Source organism: Protopterus annectens, chromosome 7.part0 (assembly GCF_019279795.1).
Source record: "Protopterus annectens isolate FY-2018-M chromosome 7.part0, PAN1.0, whole genome shotgun sequence".
NCBI classification, from domain to species: domain Eukaryota; kingdom Metazoa; phylum Chordata; order Ceratodontiformes; family Protopteridae; genus Protopterus; species Protopterus annectens.
This window is the reverse complement of record NC_056739.1, coordinates 1,408,993,677-1,409,012,935: the sequence shown is the minus strand read 5'-3', so window position 1 is coordinate 1,409,012,935 and position 19,259 is coordinate 1,408,993,677.

The window sequence follows — 19,259 nt, the reverse complement described above, 5'->3', positions numbered from 1 at the left end:
CTTATGCCATTATTCATTTCAACCTCATCCCCAAACTATTATCCAACAACGGGAATTAAAGCAGGCTTTTACAGGCAATCCCTATTAGGTTCATAGGTTCATAGGTTGGTACTAGGCTATCGGCCCTAAGGCCTATGCAAGCCTAGCCATAACAATTCCCTGTAAATTTCTTCCCCACAATATTTACTTCTCTGGGAACCTGTCTAGCAGGCGACTGACATGATCCCTGGGGTGAGTTTCCTATCTCCCATCCAATCATCAAGGTTCCTTTTGAAGAGGGCCAATAAGGCACTCTGCTTGACATGTATGGACAGTCTTTTCCAGAGTATGGGGAGTCTCTGGGTCAGGAACCTATTCCTCCAGCATGGTTTGTTCATTGTGATGATAAGGTTTAGATCCCTGGAGCGTGTGGCTCTGAGGGATTGGGATTTCTTTAAGTGGAGCATGTCCAACAGCTCAGGGTTTGACATGGCCTTGTATGTTAAGCAGAGATCACCTCTGAGTAGACGATATGCCACAGAGTATAGCTGGAGTTTTTTTAGACGGTCGGCATATGGCATTTGCTTTAGGCCTGTGATTCTTTTAGTAAGGTATTTCTGTGGCCTTTCCAGCTGTTGCAGATGTCTTGTGAGGTACATACCAAATGGGGCATTATACTCTATAATGGGTCTAATGAGGGATGAGTACAGTGGGACAATGACCTCTTTTTTTCTGGATGAAAACCCCTTAGAGATGAGGTGTGCCACATAGAAGGATTTCCTGACTGTTGTGGTGATGTGGTTATCGAAAGTGAGACCACTGTCCACTTGTGTCCCTAAGTCTCTCATCATACTTTCGATGCTTAGTGTCCTGCCACCTATGTGGTAGTTCATGGGTACATGTTTTTTTCCAAAGGGGATAACTATACATTTCTTGGCATTAAGCTTGAGCCCATGGCTCTGGCACCAGGCATCTGTTTCTGTAAGACCCTTTTGTAGAATATCCACATCCTTTGCAGATTCAATAATGGCTCCCAATTTGCAGTCATCTGCGAACTTTGTTAGCCAGAGTCCCTTAGTGTTGGCCTGTACTTCAGAGAAGTAGATGCCAAGCAAGAGTGGTCCCAGGACTAAACCCTGAGGTACTCCACTTGTCACTTGTCTGGAGCTGGATTTGGAGTCGGCTACTTTTACAGTCTGGGTTCTGTCAGTAAGCCGGTTGGCAACCCAGCGAGTGATGTAGGGATTTATGCCCAGCTTAGTAAGTTTATCTATGATTCCAGAGTGGGGGATGGTGTCAAAGGCATTGGCGATGTCCAGATAGGCTGTGTGGACTGCCTTACACTCGTCCACAGTTCTGGAGACCGATTAGAAGAAGTCAAACAGATTCAGGAGACAAGATTGGCCCTTCACAAACCCAAACTGGGTGGAGTCCAGTGTTTGAAGGTTGCCAGTGTCTTTGTTTATAAGTTCCATGATAATGTGTTCCATGCCTTTGCAGATCAGGCTTCTCAGATTGATGGGATGGTAGTTCCCGGAATCCAAGGCAGATCCTCCCTTGTGGAGTGGGATAACTGTAGCTGTGCACCACTCAGTGGGCACGAAGCCTGAGGTGAGGCTATGATTAAACACGACACTTAGGTGGGGTGCCAGTTCATTTTGTAGTTCATGTAGTACACAGCCTGGGATGTCATCTGGTCCCATGGATGCTGTATTTTGGAGAGTGCTATTTCTACCTATGTGGCTGTAATTATTGGAATTTGGCAATCCTTTGGTATTGAGATGGGCCCTTTAGGGGGTGAAAGGGGGGTGAAGGTGACACTAAATCGATCTGCCAGGATATTGGCAATATCCTTGGGATCAGTATATTTAATGCCATTCTGTTGTAGCTCAGAGCAGATCTGAGCATTGCCATATAGATTCTTGACATAACTATAGAATGCCTTGTGGTTGTCTTTGGAATCTTTGGCAATTTTATTTTCATAACTAGCTTTGGAGGATTTTATAAGGGATCTCAGCTTCTTACTGAGGCTGGTGAGGGAGTGTTTTGCATCCTGGGATTTTCCTCTTTTCTGCAACAGTTTCTTCCTTCTGTTGTATAGTTTGTTTATAGCAGGGGATCACCAGATTGGCTTCCTTTTTTTGGACAAGAGCATCTTGGTTCTATTTGGGATAGCACGATTCATGCACGAGTTGATGTGCTAGTACAGTGCCTTAGTGTAGGATTCTGCAGTTGAACTTCCAGATCCTGTCTGCGTGGGTGTTGTGAAGTTTGTCACTTCTGACTTCAGTAGCATGAAGTTGGCTTTGGAGAAGTTTTTTTAAGGAGGTTTCCTTAATGGGGGATGGGGTTGGGATGTGGATGTCAAGGGTGATTTGCTTATGGTCAGACCTGACCAATGAGGGGTTGACCACTGGTGTGGCGCATCTATCTCCCATGTTGGTAATGACCAGGTCTAGGATATTGGAGCCCCTGGTGGGACAGTGGATTAGTTGATCCAGGACATTGGAATTTATGAATTCCAAGAACCGTTGGGAAAAGGAGTTGGTACCCGAGTAGTTTTCCCAGTTAATGGCAGGGTAGTTGAAATCACCCAGTATTAGGGTGTTTGGTTGTATCTTAATATTTTCCAGTATGTTTAGGAAGGTGTAGTGAGAATCTTGGGGTATGGTGGGGGATCTGTAGCAAACTACAATTTGGATTGCAGTCTTACCTAGTGTTGCACCTGGAGAATTTCAGATGCATTGTGTTGGGCAACTAGCCTGGAGGTGTGAATATCCTTGGTGAATATGGACACTCCTCCACCTTTAGTGTTTCAGTCTTTGTTTTATGGCCGAAAAGTGTGGTAAGAATTGTAGTCTGGTATTGCAGGGGTGTTCTCTTTAGCCTTGAACCAGGTCTCAGTCACTGCACAGATATTGATGTTCTCCATTTTTAGGAGTGCCTTGAGAGAGTGCATTTTGAGGTTTAGACTTCTAGCATTGAGTAGCATTACCTTCAGATTTTGCATGCTTGTATCTGTTACGGTGGTGGTTTTATCCTTTGAACCTTGCCTAAAAAAGGCACTATAGAGGTGGCAAGAGCTTTAGCCAGTAACCTGAATCTCAGGGGTGACAGGTGCAGACCATCTGTGGCAAAGCATCGTGGTCTGTCGATCATGTCTTCCTAGGCAGACAAATACTGGATCCCCTATGAATGACACCAGAAGCTTAGCCAATTGTTGAAGTCAATCATTTTGTCCTTATACTGTGGTATCATTCTGGGCGAAGGCAGGATGCTACTCAGGGCTAGGGTCATACCTGCCTGGGTCACATGATCCAAGAGCTCTTCCATGTCTCTTTTCATGTAGTCCAGGGAGGTACGTCTCAAGTCATTCACTCTAGCATGGACAATGACAGAGTCGTATTTGTACTTGTTGTGGAGTGACTTGAGTGCATGCGTTATGTGGGGGGATCCTGGCACCCGACAGGCAGCTGACTGTAATTTTCTCCTTGTTCAGCCTGGTGAGTGGGGCATCAGTGTGCCTGACTATAGAGTCACCAATGACTAAAGTGTTGGGTACATTGTCTTGCCTTAGGGGCTTTTGTTGGGTGACACACTGGTGTTGTGAGCTATGTGTTACTTTGGTTGTGACTGGTATTTGCTTGCATTTCAGCTTTGGAGGTCCTTGTTTCTTGGGCAGGTTATTGTTAAGGGCCTCTGCATATGTGGGTTTAGTGTTGCTATATGTGGGTGTTGATGGTGTTGGTTTTGAAGGGCTATGAGTTGCTAGAGGTGTAATGCAGGTGTTAACATTCTCCTCTTGACTGTCTAGCACAATCTTGACCAGAGAGAGCTTTGCTTCCAGTTTGGCTATGTAAGTGCATCTCTCACAGGTTGTAGTGTTGGGTGGTAGGAGGAGGAAGTGAATTTAAGGAAACAAGACAAATGACAGAGGGAGAAATTAATAAGGAACAGGTGATATGCTAAGCATCACCAACTCCATTCTGAATAAATGCATCCTTTATTTCCCCAACTCTATCTATATAATGTACCTCTTTGCATATAATTTTACAAATGACCTTACCCTAACTTAGAAAAAACAATTGTAAATCACTAATCGTATCTGTGTAAATCCTATCTTTTTCCATATACCTTTGACAACAGACTTTGTTTTTCCTTAGTAATAGCTTCTGATATTCACAAAATAAATACTCCTATGAATACTGGCCTATATGCTTTTCATTAAACTCTGCATAAAATATAACTCGGACCATCAGTGAAGGTGATCAAGTTTCATGATGCTTAGCATGTCACCTGTTCCTTATTAATTTCTCCCTCTGTCATTTGTCTTGTTTCACTTTTCAATGCTGCTTTCTTTGTATTAACTCTCATGTATGATTTCCTTAAATTCACTTCCCTAATATAACCTGCTGCCACTTTACTTATTTTTGTCTTAGTACAAACTTCACTAGACTTGATGTTAGCCTCATGTCGATATTTAAATACATTCCTTCTTATTATTCAACTTAAGTAAAACTACAACTTGTTCCTTTCTTCCTTGACCCATATCTCTGATTACACGTATGTACTTGTATCTAATTTGTTCATATGCTTTCCATTTTTTTATTATAACAGCCTCTACTGGCATCTTCTGAATATTCCTACATACTACAAACAAGTTTATTGCAACCATTGTATTTGTTTCTCCTTCTTTTCTTAACCAGATACACATCTTCTGATTTTAAACATTTTCTTCATAAGTAGCCCACCATTCAGCTCAGTTACTGTAAAGCTGCCTCATGTCTATATCATCATTGCAAAGTCTATACACTCAGGACCCAGGAATCATATGCATAGTACACTGATGTAGTCATGGATGTCCACTAGGTGTTTTACTCCACTCTGAGCTAGTACAGTTAATAGATATGAATCTTGGTAACCAACGCTGGTGTGCAACAAACATCCCATTTTGTGGTTTAGGTATTATGTACAATATGCTCCTTTGACTGGGATGGGTAGAGCACTGACGATGCAGCAGTGAAAGGTATCTTAACAAGATATACTGTCTTAAAATAAGTAGTTATATGTAGTCATATAATAAGCTATATTATAACTACCCTAAGGGGTATCCTCACATTGTGCTGCATTCCAGCATCATTCCTGGCAGTGATTCCCAATGATTTTACACGCCATCATAATGGAGGAGATATAGTCATCACCATCATAGGTTAATAAGGGGTTTTGATGCTGTGCAAGCTTTCATTGGTAGGAGCTCATCGATATCACTGCATGAGGGTGGATAAGTCTGGTTTTGTTAGCAGGTCTGCCTGCATATCTGGGAAATCAACAGCTGTTAAAAATGTTCAGCCCCATCTACTGATTAGCAAATTGGCAGAGAAGGGAAACTGATGTGATAACAAGTGCAGCACCATTCAATTTTAAGTAGCTACACTCCCATATGTTACCCCAATGAGACCACCAGGCGCTCCAGTGGTACTGCGATTGTGAATTATATGTATCTGGGGAGGGGGTTATTTGCATATGTACATCATATACTGAGTGCTGTGTGGTATGTTTTATGAATTGTTCAGGACTGTGATATGCCATCCTCTGGTACATCATGCTTACATAATGGCACTCAGAGTTTATGAAAAAAGCTCTTTATATCCTCTTTCTTGTAGTAAAATAATTTGTATTTTAGTAGAATATCGTTCTTCACCTCCCATTACCACTTCCTATCCTTCGCCATAAAGCTTTATGATCTGAAATACTCTTACCCAAATATACTTCTTCTAGCATATCCATGTCCTCATTAACTCTTTGTGCTCCAAGCAGCAGTGGGTCTTGATTCTGCAATGCTTCAATTAAACAATTGCTTGGTGAAAGGTGTCTGTATAAATCATATTCAGAAAGCATGTCTCAGATATTTTATACAGCTGAAATGATAGTATTTACAAAGAAGGGTTGAATAGTAATTTTATCAGAGTGTAAGAGATGACACTGATTCTATATTCCATTTTATTATAGAAAAATACATTTTGCAAAACCTTTCTGTGACTACATGGGATCAAACAGTTACACCTTTATAATTTTGCATGACAACCCCATAATGTAAGCAGTAAGGCCCCCAGTGAAAAGTGTCTCATTAGTGTGACTCTCAACATTTTGAAATATAAAATGCAATTCAAAGCATATAAAGCAAGAGATATTTCTGAAAGCTGACTTCTACTACTGCAGTTCAGCAATTCCTGTGTGTGTGTGTGTGTGTGTGTGTGTGTGTGTGTGTGTGTGTGTGTGTGTGTGTGTGTGTGTGTGTGTCTATCTTTGTGTGGGGGCTGTGTGTGCACGTGTGTGTGGTTGTATATGTGGGTGTGCATGCGCATGTGTATACGCGTGGGAGTGTGGGTCTGTAGATGTGTGTATGTATTTGTGTGTGTGTGTGTGTGTGTGTGTGTGTGTGTGTGTGTGTGTGTGCGCATGTGCGTGAGCAAGTGTGCATGTGTGTGTCTGTCTGTCTTTGTGTGGGTGGCTGTGTGTGTACATGTATCTGTGGGTGTATATGTGTATGTGCTTGCACGTGTATGCATGTGTGAGTGTGTGTCTGTAAATGTGTGTGTGTGTGGGGGGGTTAGTGGGGGGTTGTGCATGATTCCTGTCACTATATTGAAGGTACAGTATCAGGTCCGCTGTCAACATTAACAGTAACACTTACATTTACAAATAGGAGGCCCAGGCCATGATGTAAAGAATAGGGAGTATACATCAGATCACCAGAGAACAAATATCTGAACTAGTATCACTGCACAGTGAACATGGGGTGGGAAATCTGAACTGCCTGTTGGTAATGGGTCATCTCTGCTAATGGAAATCAAATAAGTCAGTTGAGCAAAAAATGGGTTGATAGTTGCAGAAAACATAATAGAAAGGCTAATAAAGAAAAATAAATTCATAACTCAAATTAAAAGTATATTACATTGCTAACAATAAATCTGTGCCACTAGCACTAATGACAGAAACATTACAAATCACAACCAGTGCATCTCATCTCTATTGATAATACTTGACGATGACAGTTCAGTGGTATTAAAGCTGCAAAAGAGATAATGACCAAATTTCTTTCATTTTCTCTCTTCCTCTCCCAATATTATAATAAATGTATAATGTTTAATGTGCCTTTAAAACTAGTTATTCATCTTTAAGGATGCAGTATGAGATATTATCAGAAATCAGATGATGTCACAATGGAAACAATGTCATGTGATCATCACACTAAAAGCCAGTAAGATAACAAACCATAATATCATATAATTTCGAACACTGAAATTCCAGAAGGGTGTGGATTCAGAAACAAGCCCAACCATGCATTCTGCAGAGGGTAACTTTGTCTGATATTCTGGTCCATGATCTTTCTGGCTTTCAGTGAGATCATCACAAGATATTGTTTCCCAGTGTGACCCAGTCACCAGATCCCTGACAGTAAACTTCAGTACTGAGTATGGGAATATTCTTACAGCAGTTAACTAGACAAGCTTTTTCTTTACCATCAAGGCTGTATATAAGTAGATTGCTGAAAACAGCAAACCAGGAGGTTTGTTCATCAACTGGAAGATCATGTAAAGGAAGACCATGTGTGAATGGAGTGTTAGAGGCCAGTCGGCGCTAACTTGTAGAATATGCTTTGTGTAATTACTTGTTTACAGAGCTGGAAGCAGGGTCTGAGGGAGGCCTTCAGCTCTGAACACTCCTTTAGTTTTAAGCAGCATATATCTTGGAGGACCTGAATGGACTGTGAGTACTGGGTGAAAACAGCCTAAGGTATTATTTGGAACTGGAAAGCTATGTGGGCTATTATTTTGGCTTTCATTCTGACTTTTTAAAATAGACCTATGTTTTGGTATATGCTCTACGCCCAGTTGTCTCTTTTGGTCATCCAATGATGGAGAATGTAGACAATTGTCAATTTTTATTCTCTTTCAGTACCTCTGCTGCCAATTGTAAACTATATTTATGCTATTAAATTCCCTACAACACTGTGACTTGTATTCTTGGCATAGGCAGCTGGTGGCCACAGCCTTGAAGGAATTATTAAATGAAACTGTGGAATCACAGGTGGGGACTGACCAAAAGTTGATGCCACTGCAATAATAGCTAGTGGTGCTGGCTAATGTCCTGCCAACCACAGCACCATGCTGCTTATAAAGAAACTAGCCAGGGTGGGTTACCTGCAGTCCTATGTGGATGGATTTGAGTGTTATGCCTCCATGTTTAATGTGTTTCCTCACAGACATAAGGTACAACGTTTGATTCTCACCTTTTATAGGAACATCGGTCAGGCATAAAATGGCCCACTAGGGCATCTTGTCTAGTTCTTACCTATGAACCTAGGCCACTACAGAGAGCTGGAAATGAGCAGACTGAGCAAAGATCTTGTCATCCCATCTGAAAGACAGACACTGATAATGTACATGAACATTATCAAATAATGCACCCCAGCCTCCATTGTCTAAATGAGTGACTCTGAGCAAGTCACTTAACCAGACACTGCTTACAGGCTGAGCCTGAAAAAGGTCCATGGAGATCAGTACTCTACCCCAGAAAACAAATAAATATACATAATAAAACTGATCATATAGACTATAATAAACCAAAGAAAGAACTTTTGGTCAGGACTGGTATAACCTAAGAGACACAAGTAACAAAATTTCATGACTGAACTTTAATGCAGTTAAACACACAATTCATGAATTAAAGAAAGCATAGTTTAAAGCTTTAACATGAAGTTGATAGTAACACCAAAGGAAAAATCTTACACATTTTGGTAGGAGACAGGTTTAAGACACCTTTGTCTTTGCAATACTAAGGTAGCTCATCTACCACAGAGAATGACTTAAAGTGCAATATACAAACTGTGCAATAATTCAGTCTAACCACAGATATGCTGCTATTGTTTCGATTTTACTTTGACAATATTACCTTCATATTGCTCCTTGTCTTCCTTGCCTCATGTTCTGGGATGGGTGTGGGTCACTGCTGTATTACTTTACTTACTTTGTTTGTGTCTCAGCTTTTCCCGGTTAGGGGTCGCCACAGTGGAACTCCCATCCACTAATGATTGTCAGTTGATTTTTACGTACCGGCTTGCCAGGCCTGATGCACAACCTTCAACGAAGGTACGCCCATTCACGCATGTCGCCATGCAGAAGACGCTCTAGCTGAGAATCGAACCGGACAGCATCTTACTTTACTTACTAATTGCTACTTATTAAATTTCTACCATGATATTTTATTATTTTTTCTCTGTCTATATTTGCAACCATTTCCTGCACTGAGAACAAAACATTGTAATTTTGTTCATCTACACTGCTGTGTAGTCCTGAATGACAATAACATTTTCTTTGACTTTGACAATGTAAGACAATAGGTAATGCAAAATGATCCAAAGAAATCTGATCAGCTAGAAATGTTTGACTTCTCATTAGTTAATAGAGCAACGCTTAAAGTTAATTGTCTGCTTCTAAGTCTACAAATGCAGTAAAACATCAACCTTCAGCCAAACAAAAGGTAGCAAGCAATGTATTCATTTGTTACAGATATGATGAAGTCATATTTTTAAGTTCTGTGCTATTACCACCGATGGACATCAGAAACCTGAAATGCATGCTTTTTAATTTAGTTGCTCTAGTATCTGTCATAACCAAATCAGACCTATGCCACTGTGTTATACTCAAGTTACTGGTCTGTGCTGCATTTTAACATGGACTTAAAGGTGCAAGTTTTGCTAGAGCCTGAAAGCATGAGTTCACCTGTTAAGAGTCTCCTGGTGTACTGACATTAAACATTGTGTTTACAAATTTCTGCAAACACAGTTAACCTATTTTTACCAAAATGCAGTTTCACATGCTTAATGTAGCACGTCTGGCATTACTTTTTTCAAGGTATCACAGAAAGGTAGACCACTGAGACTGAACATTATAGCAAATGTACTCCGATCTAGCCATTGGGCTAGCATACCTATCCAGCACAGCAGCTCTAACCAAGTAACCATACGAGTTTTCTAGTGGAACACAATTTATGTGAGCACCACAGTCACTAGCTGGAGCAACCGAGTCTTAAAACTGCCCTCAAGACTATCCAGATTCAAATGCAAGAGGAAAAGTAAGATCTCCACAGAGCATGATATATCTTCCTGAGGCTGTTGCTGCAGAAGGTAGGACAGCTTCTTCCACAATTTACTCATTGGTTTACATTCCTACAATTTGGGGATGAGGGTGGCTGCTGTGTACCCCAATCAAATGCATCATATTGTTATAAGAAAACTTGATGCATGTTACAGTTAGGGGTCCAACATCTATTATTTTAGTACATAATTTCCTTTTCAAACAAATATAGATACTGCCATTACATGATACATTTTCCTAAGAAAAATCTCCCAATCTTGACTGATGTTAGTATCCCTTTTATAAACTCCATTCTACTATTTACAAACTGAGGTTTCAGGACAACCCTGTATAATGTATCTACTCTTGAGGCCACTTGGGAATGCACACCTTCAATTTCCATCTTAATATTTTCCCATGCCAGGAAAAAGAGAGTTGTGATATAAGCTGTATAATCAATCTATAATTTGATGTTTAGTATACCTGATGCAAAAAAAACAAACAGTGCTTCTTCTTTGACAAATTCCATATCTCATCTGGATTTGATAATCAGAAAACACCTTGGCCAAGGTCTGCTAACCATCAATCTATTTGCTTTCCACAAATGATCATACAATCTCTTGCACTGTATTCTCATTGAGGGCATCCCATAGTGGGATGGATGTGCCAAAAAGTCCAGTCAGGAGGAGGACAATTTTGTATAGACTCTTTAATGCTCTGTGAGGATAACCACAAAGAACCTAGATCTATAAATGTTCTAGAAGCCTACATGTATACCAACTGATCGCCCATGGCGATGTTGCTGAAAATTTATTTCTAATAAATTCTAATAACTCACACCCAACATGTAACCTCATAAACTCTTCCTCTAAATTCTCTCTACATCCCATCTCTACATCTTACATATACAGACTCCTTCTTAAGCTGAAACCTTGTACCCCCTCTGCTGACAAGTTACCTTCACTCTTTCTACAAAAAGCTGCCAAGGCTATCGCATATCCTATTTCTATTCTCATAAATAGGACAATCAAAGAAGGTATCATCCCTGATATATGGAAGGTCTCTCACATTATCCCACTCCATAAAGGTGGTAACTCCATTGACTACTCTAACTTTAGACCTATTGCTCTCCTCTCCCCTGGCCAAAATAATGGAGAAATGTATACACCATCAGCTTGTACAACACCTCTCTCTCCACAACATCATAGCTAACTGTCAACATGGATTCAGACCTAATCACAGTACTACTACTGCCCTCCTTTCCTTTGTAGACACTATTAACCTGAACCATAACAACAACCTACTCTCTTCTGCCATCTTCATAGACCTCTCCAAAGCATTCGATATGGTTAACCACTCTTTTTTAATCAATACTCTTGAATTCCTATCTTTTGATATCCTTGCCATTAGATGGTTTACTTCTTATCTCACTAACAGAAAACAGGCTGTTCTCTGGAATAACCACATCTCTTCTCTTCTGCCTGTTTCTATTGGAGTTCCACAAGGTTCTATTCTTGGCCCACTTCTCTTTTCCCTCTTCATAAATGATCTCCAAAACACAATCCCCCAAGCTACTTGCATTCAATATGCAGATGATTCTACACTCATCTGCTCTGCATCCTCTACCTCAGAACTTAGATCTCATACTCAAAAAGTCTTTAATACCGTCGAAACATGGTTCTCTAGTCAATTTCTCTTACTAAATGCTAAAAAAACTATAAACTCCTCCTCTTTACCCCTACCTCCAGGACCCCCCCTTTAAACTTCACTATCTCTTCTAACAATGCCACTATCATCTCTCCCGACTCTACTACTAAACTGTTAGGTATTACAATTGATAATAATCTCTCTTTCAACCAACACATTAACAACACCATAAAACTTGTCAATAGGAAAATAGGATCTTTATATCGTATTAGACCATTTCTAACTCCCTCCTCTAGAACTAGGATCGCTCACTCCCATCTTCTTTCCTCTCTTCTCTATGCTTGTCCCATTTTCACCAACCTCAAGAAAAACAACCTTACCAAACTTACTACCTGCTATAATAACATTGCCTGCTTCGCTACAGGAAACCCCTACAGAACACACCACTGTCTCAACCTGAAACTACTAGGCTGGCCAGAATTCCAAAACTATCTTGCAACCCAACAACTCACTATTGCCCATAAAATCCTGTACCATCCAACGAACACCCCTATACTCTCTCAACTCATAATCCCCTACAATAATCTTAACTCTCTCCGCTCCTCCAGTAAACTATTGGCTAATTCCATAAAATCAAATAACACTGCTGGCGACTCCCTTTTCACCAATTCAGTAGGTAGAAAATGGAATCTACTTCCTAGCAACATAACAACCATTGCATCATTACCTCTTTTCAAACTAAACATTAAACTTCACTTCCAAAATCACTGGCTGTGCACCTGTAGTAAACCTGATTAATCCTTCCACTACTTAGACTCTACTTCATTACTATCTCCTACTTCTTACTTACTCTATCATCCACCTGGCTTTCCTCTTCTTCTGCCACTTGTTTTCCTACTACTTCTTTGCTTATAGACTGGCTTCTAGCTCTCATTGCTTTCTGACTATCTTACTTGCTCTCCTTCCTACAACCTACCTCTTCTAATTTCTCATATTCTTAGCTCTCGTTCTCATACTTCCTACCTTATCTTTATATCTCAAAGTATTTTTTAACTTTATATGATGTCTTTGAGTTTAACTGTGTGTGGTAGTATTTATTTCATTTAGTTATCTTTATCAGACTTAGTATATTATAGTTATATAAGTATTTTTGTGACTGTAACTATGTGAGTCAGTATTAAACTCACTAGTAATAATGAGTAACTGTAGAGTTGTTAGTTTCTGTCTTTTAAAACTTTCTTTAAAACACTAGTATGTTTGCCTTAATGTATTCTCTGTGGAGCTTTTCTCCCCGGGCCTCTACTGAAAATCGAAATATCTCCAGTTAGACTAGCCCGGTCAACAAATGTAAAATAAATGTAAAATAAAATAAAATAAATAAAATAAATTATTGATCCTCTAAAGATGCCCAGAAGATGAGTCGTTCAGATTTACTAAAACAGCTGATATATCACAAAGACTTCTATATAAGATCACCAAAGAGAGGTCCCTAGCCCCAGCTGAACCATTGAAAATATACAATATATGCAGGCACTCGCCTAATCCTACTTTTCCAAATGTAGCTAAAATTAAAGAGGTGATTTTTAGCTAGGCTTTAATGGTGTTATGCTCCAAAACATGCCTTAAAAAATATGTTTATGTTAGGGCCAAAAACATCTTAATGACAGCAATGTGGCCAATCAGTTGCAAATATGACTTCTTCTAGGCATGGGCCCATAGAACCCCATTAACCCATGTGCTTATAAAGTTCATTTCTACAATGATAAGAATAATTGGCATGCAGGATGATCACAGAGTATTTATGTGCTATCTTGGCCTGTGGTATAGTAAAGCATAGACCAGCTCTTAACAGCCATAGCATTGAAATGGACTAAAGGAGAGAGACTTCCTAAGATTAAACTGCAATCAAAAGACAGTACAGAAAGCCTTAAGTTATTGCAATTCATTCTATTCTCTAGATATTTAACTTTATTTTAGCGCTCCAGGATGACAGCTGAGTGACAGCTCACCACCCCTGAGGATTCAAAGATAAGTTTTGCCTGGATATTTAGAGTCCTTTCTAGAAAAACTGTTTCACAAAATTAATCCGATAAAGCTTGTTGGTGTTTCAGTGTTCTTTCCTGTCAGTGCTCTGTCTCCTCCAATATCTGGTTCATACAGATAGATGATATACTTAGGGAATTTCTGGTGTCAGACACTTGATTTTTTATGATAATTTATTGTTGGTAACAGGAATGAGCTATGCAGTTATATTCTTGGCAGTATTACAAGTAGGGATGTTGAAGTCTTACTACCATTATACATACCTCTCAACCTGGAAACATCAAAAATCTGGACAAAGGCCCATGAAAAATAGGTACAAATCTGCATGCTGATTAACATAAAATTTGCATACATAATTGTGTAACCTCACCCACTCCAATGGAATTGTGGGATATCAACTTTCAAACTCAAACTGAAGAACAGACAACCAAAATATGGCCCCAGACCCTGTAGTAAATGGTAACCATTTTTTTAAATGTGTAGCATTGACGTTCACTGGGAAGGGAGAAGATGATGAACCTTAGGAATTTGTTTTTGGTGACTTGCAATATGTGGTTTTTTGATAAAAGCAGGGCATTTAATGGTAAGCAATATTCTAATCTTAGCAAAAGAATATTATAGTTTGCTAGGACCTCCAAAAGTCATTCTCCATGGCCTAAAGATCAGTGGCATAGCTACAGATTGTGCCATCTGGGGCTATCTGTGTTTGCTGCCCTTCCCTCCTCACAAAATCATGGTTGAATGGGGCACCCGCATACACAGCGCTTCCCTCTGCAGCCATTCCAACATCCTATTACTTGGCTATTTTGTCCCATTTGCCATAAACACTGTAATGAGCATACTGCTTTACTTCTACAATTATTTGGATTTCATTTAAAGCATAATTTACATTTTACAGCACAAACACTAATAGACATCTGCTAAACAAAGCAATGCAGTCTCACAATGAAAATAGAATTGGCATTAAAACTTCTCTGCCCTTGAAACTCACATTCATTGAAACAGCATTGAAACCCACTTTCAAAGAAAATGCATCTGGCCAGTGGCAGGTAAAGATTACCTTGGGACTGCTTTCAGATCATAGGCCCCTTGCACATGAAACATACATGTGTGCTTTGATACACCTTCCTGATTGTATTAAATTATATTCCTTGTATAATACAGTACAGTTGTGAGAGCACATTTTAAATTTATTGTTTTGAACATTTTTCCAGTAAGCAATGAAACAAAATGCATGAACCAGTAATGACAAAACTCCCAATTCAGGACATTTCCATCATAAAAGTATACTCAAACTTCTACAATCCACCAGTATCAGTAAATATGTACAATCTCTGCAGAAGTAAAAGTCAACTAAATAATTCCACATTAACGAGATCTGTAACTAATGAAGAGGTTGCTGCTAGCAAACAACTTAATAGTTCATTGTTTCATCTACAAATAAAGTGCCTGTTGCCCTTGAGGAACAAATTGCCTATGTTACATTAAAAAACGCTAACCTAGTAATATTGCAATAGGGAATGGGTGGCAAACTAACAGGTTCATAGTTACTGGGTATCACCATCAAAGAGGACATTCTCAGGACTGCAGTGTCTACCCCCTTTAAAAGTACAACATAGTACAGTATCAGCAATGCATATAGATACTGTGGGAGTAGAACCCACAGCTTTCTGCATCAAAAGCAAGCATTCATTCTGTTGTGCTACTAACAATGGAAGCAGGTTTGGCATAAGCACTAAATTTCTCTTCCCCTGAAGCTCTCAGTTCTTTGTAAAATCCACTTGGCAATCAACTGTATCTCTCAACTTTGCAGCACAAGAAATTTGGAAAAAGCCAAAATTCATTGGGGGGGACTAAAGCCCAAAAACCAGGGACACATTTTAAACATTGCTTGTATAATATTGGAAAGTTGCTAGAATAAAATGTTGTGTAACCACCATGCATTTCCTGAAAAATAGGAAGACTGAAACTTAAATGGTTATCATTTAGTGAATTCAGTTCTCACCATAGCTCTCAAACTCGTAGCACAAAAAACCTGGACAAAGCCAATTATGGGGGAATACAGCCCCAAAAATATTTATTGAATTCAGTTCTCACCATAGCTCTCAACCTCTTAGCACAAAAAACCTGGACAAAGCCAATAATGGGGGAATACAGCCCCAAAAATAGGGACAAATTTCAAATATTGATCTTATAAACTTAGAAAATTGCTAGAATAAAAGGTTTTGTGTTACCATGTATTTTCTGAAGAATATGAAGTCTGAAATTCAAATGCCTGTTATTATTTAGTGAGTTCAGTCCTCACTGATTTGCCACAAAAATCCAGAAAACCACAGATTTTATGAGGAACGGTACAAAAATATGAGGCAAAAATCTGGAAAGTTGAGGAGTATAGAACAGACCATGAACCAAACATTCCAGATACTGAATCACAAGTGGTGGGTAAGGAATTAAGGCTCTTGCTACCTGTACCCAAGGTACAGGGTTTGAGCCTAAGTAACTCTAGCCACCAGGTACACACACACACACACACACACACACACACACACACACACACACACACACACACACACACACACCCACACACACACAGTTAACGTCTTCCTAAATACACTTAATGGTTGGCCGTACTTGAATTGAACTGCGATAAATGCACTAAGCAAAACTATATCACACAAACCTTGAACTGTAAGCTAATAAATGCACCTTCAACTGGAACTTAAGCTCAGAACTCCCCGTAAATACATACACAGTTTGAATGGCCGATAAATGCACCTAAACTAGAATTGAATGTCTTCCTATATACACACACATGCACTTACATTGAATGTCTTCCTAAAGACACACACACCTAACAGCAATATAGTAAACTGAATGTCTTCCTAAATGCAATTGAACTGCAATATAAGTCCACTTGTGAATTGAACATCTTCCTAAATGCACTTAACGGTAGGCCGTACTTCTTTGGACTTGAATTGAACTGCCATAAATGCACTAAGCAAAACTATATCACACAAACCTTGAACGTGAACTGAACTGTGATAAATTCATTAAGCAAAACTATGCACACACCTTGAACTGTAAGCTAATAAATGCACCTTCAACTGGAAAGCTCAGAACACCGCTTAAATACATACACAGTTCTTAGCTCTTCCTAAATACACACACACCAAAACAGCAATAAATGCACCTTAATGGTTGGACTTATACAGTCAAACTAGTGAATTAATGGCCGGAAGTAAATCCCCGTCAGAGTAAGCAGTAAGTAAGCAAAACTATATACATGCACAATTCTTCCTATATCAGATAAAATCACACACCTTTAACAAAAAAAGCGGAGTGCACTTACAATAACAAAACACTAGTGTATGTTAGCTGGACCAGTTAGCATACATATCTGATAAAATACAATTACAATTCTTTTTTCTTACCTGGTGGCTTAGGCAGAGCCGCCGACGTGTGTGTGGGTGGGTGCTGGGCAGAATCTGAAAAACATGAATTGTAAACAGCTGCCATTCCTTATTTCCCTCCAAAACAGTTTAAAATAAATATTGACAGAGTCCAGCAGGTGGTAGCTGATGTCATCAAACATGCCCCTGAAGGCTGGTGATGCTTGGTGACATCAGCCACAAATTTAAAGTTGCAATACAAAAAAAAATAAATAAATAAAAACTCGGGAATTAAAAGGGCCACTCAGGAATTTGTGGCACCCCATTATCTTGCCCTTAAAACTGGTAAATACCGAGGAATTCAGTATGGTTGAGAGGTATGCCGTTATATAAGGTAGCTGTGAGACCAAATATCGAATATTGTTGCTATAACACTGGTCAGATTTATAGGTTAGAAAGAATTCAAAGGTTCTTTATGAAAGAAATTACCAAGTTAAGGCACATGAGTTACCAGAACAAGTTTACAGAGGTTATGTTTGTTCATGATACATTATAAAATTGTAAGAGATGGCTTTTATGCTGCATTTTTAAATATACAAATAACACTGCAATGGCAACATCAATGAGTGATAAATTTAACATGTATGCTCAGAAAACAAGAAAGAATAGTGAATTAGTAGATGTGCCCAAAATATGCAAGGCTAGAAGAAACAATAGCTCCCACATAAGACGTGACTGTTGTCACTGCTGTTCCTTTAAGAATAAGAACGATAGATAGTCTGCTGTTATTTAAGAAGGAACTGAATAAAACGATTAGAAATAGGCTTTATAGTCCCATATTAAAAGGAAATAATTTCTCGGACGGTCACAAGTGAGACTTAAGAGTTTGAATAAAAAACAAACTGAAATATTCAAATATTTGTGACCAAACAGTGAGATTCTCCAATTTATCATGAAGTCTAACAATGTGTAAGTCGCCCTGCCATTTCCAAACTTCCAGCTTCTACCATGGAACCAGGTGTATTTCTTGGCTTCCTACCAAAGTGGGAATGATCATAATCTCACTTGAGATGGGGAGCTACTTGGACAAAAGAAGACTAAAATGCATTCACCATGGAGCACTCCAGTAAAGTTCCTACTTCATTAGTGGCTAGCTCCGCCCCAGCTTTTATATTGGTCTGCCCCCCCCCAAAAAAAATCCACAATTTAATTTCTGTATGGTAGACATCTGAGAGACTTCCATAATATTAATAAGGAAACTTGAGAAGAGGAAAATGCACCATGTAAAAGTTTAATATAACACTGTGTTACTTGCACAGTAGATCAAAGTTGCTAGTACCCATAGTAAGGAAGAACAAACTCATTGAACAGGAAATGTAGCAGCAGGTTTACATTAATAATGCCCAGCATAAAGAATTTAACCCATAAGGTCAAGTATTAATGTTAGTTTCCTCCAAAGAAAGCATTATTTCTGCCAGTCTGAGGTGATAAAAACAATAGATGCCATTAAGAGAAAGAGAGCAAATTTATAGCATTAGTGTATTGAAGCTACATAGAGCTGTGGTGCTGCAGCAGTTAGCGTTGTTGCCTCACAGCAAGAGGTTCTCCCATTCGATTCTCGACTGGAGTGCCTTCTGTGTGGAGTCTGCATGTCTTTCCCACTGTCAAGTGACATTAAAGACATGCAAGTAGGTGCAAGCGTGAATGGGCGTGCCCTCGTTGTAGGTTGGGCATTGGGCTGGCAACACGGCACTGTAAAAATCCACTGCCAATCATGAGCAGACCGGAGTTCTGCTGTGGCGACCCCCTAAGCGGGAAAAGCCGAAAGTCTTTAGTGTATTGAAGCTACATAAATAAGTAGGCATTTCTTCAGAGGGCTTTCAAGCTGAAGTGCATACAGAACAGATCAGAGAATCTCTAAGAGTACCAGAGTCATAAAAACAGTAAAAGAAAAAAATGCTTAAACTAGGCATGCTAGAAGAGCCAATGAATGACTGGAGTAATTAGTGCTTGTCCCTAAATCTGACAGAAATATTAGATTTTGCAATGACTTTAATAAATG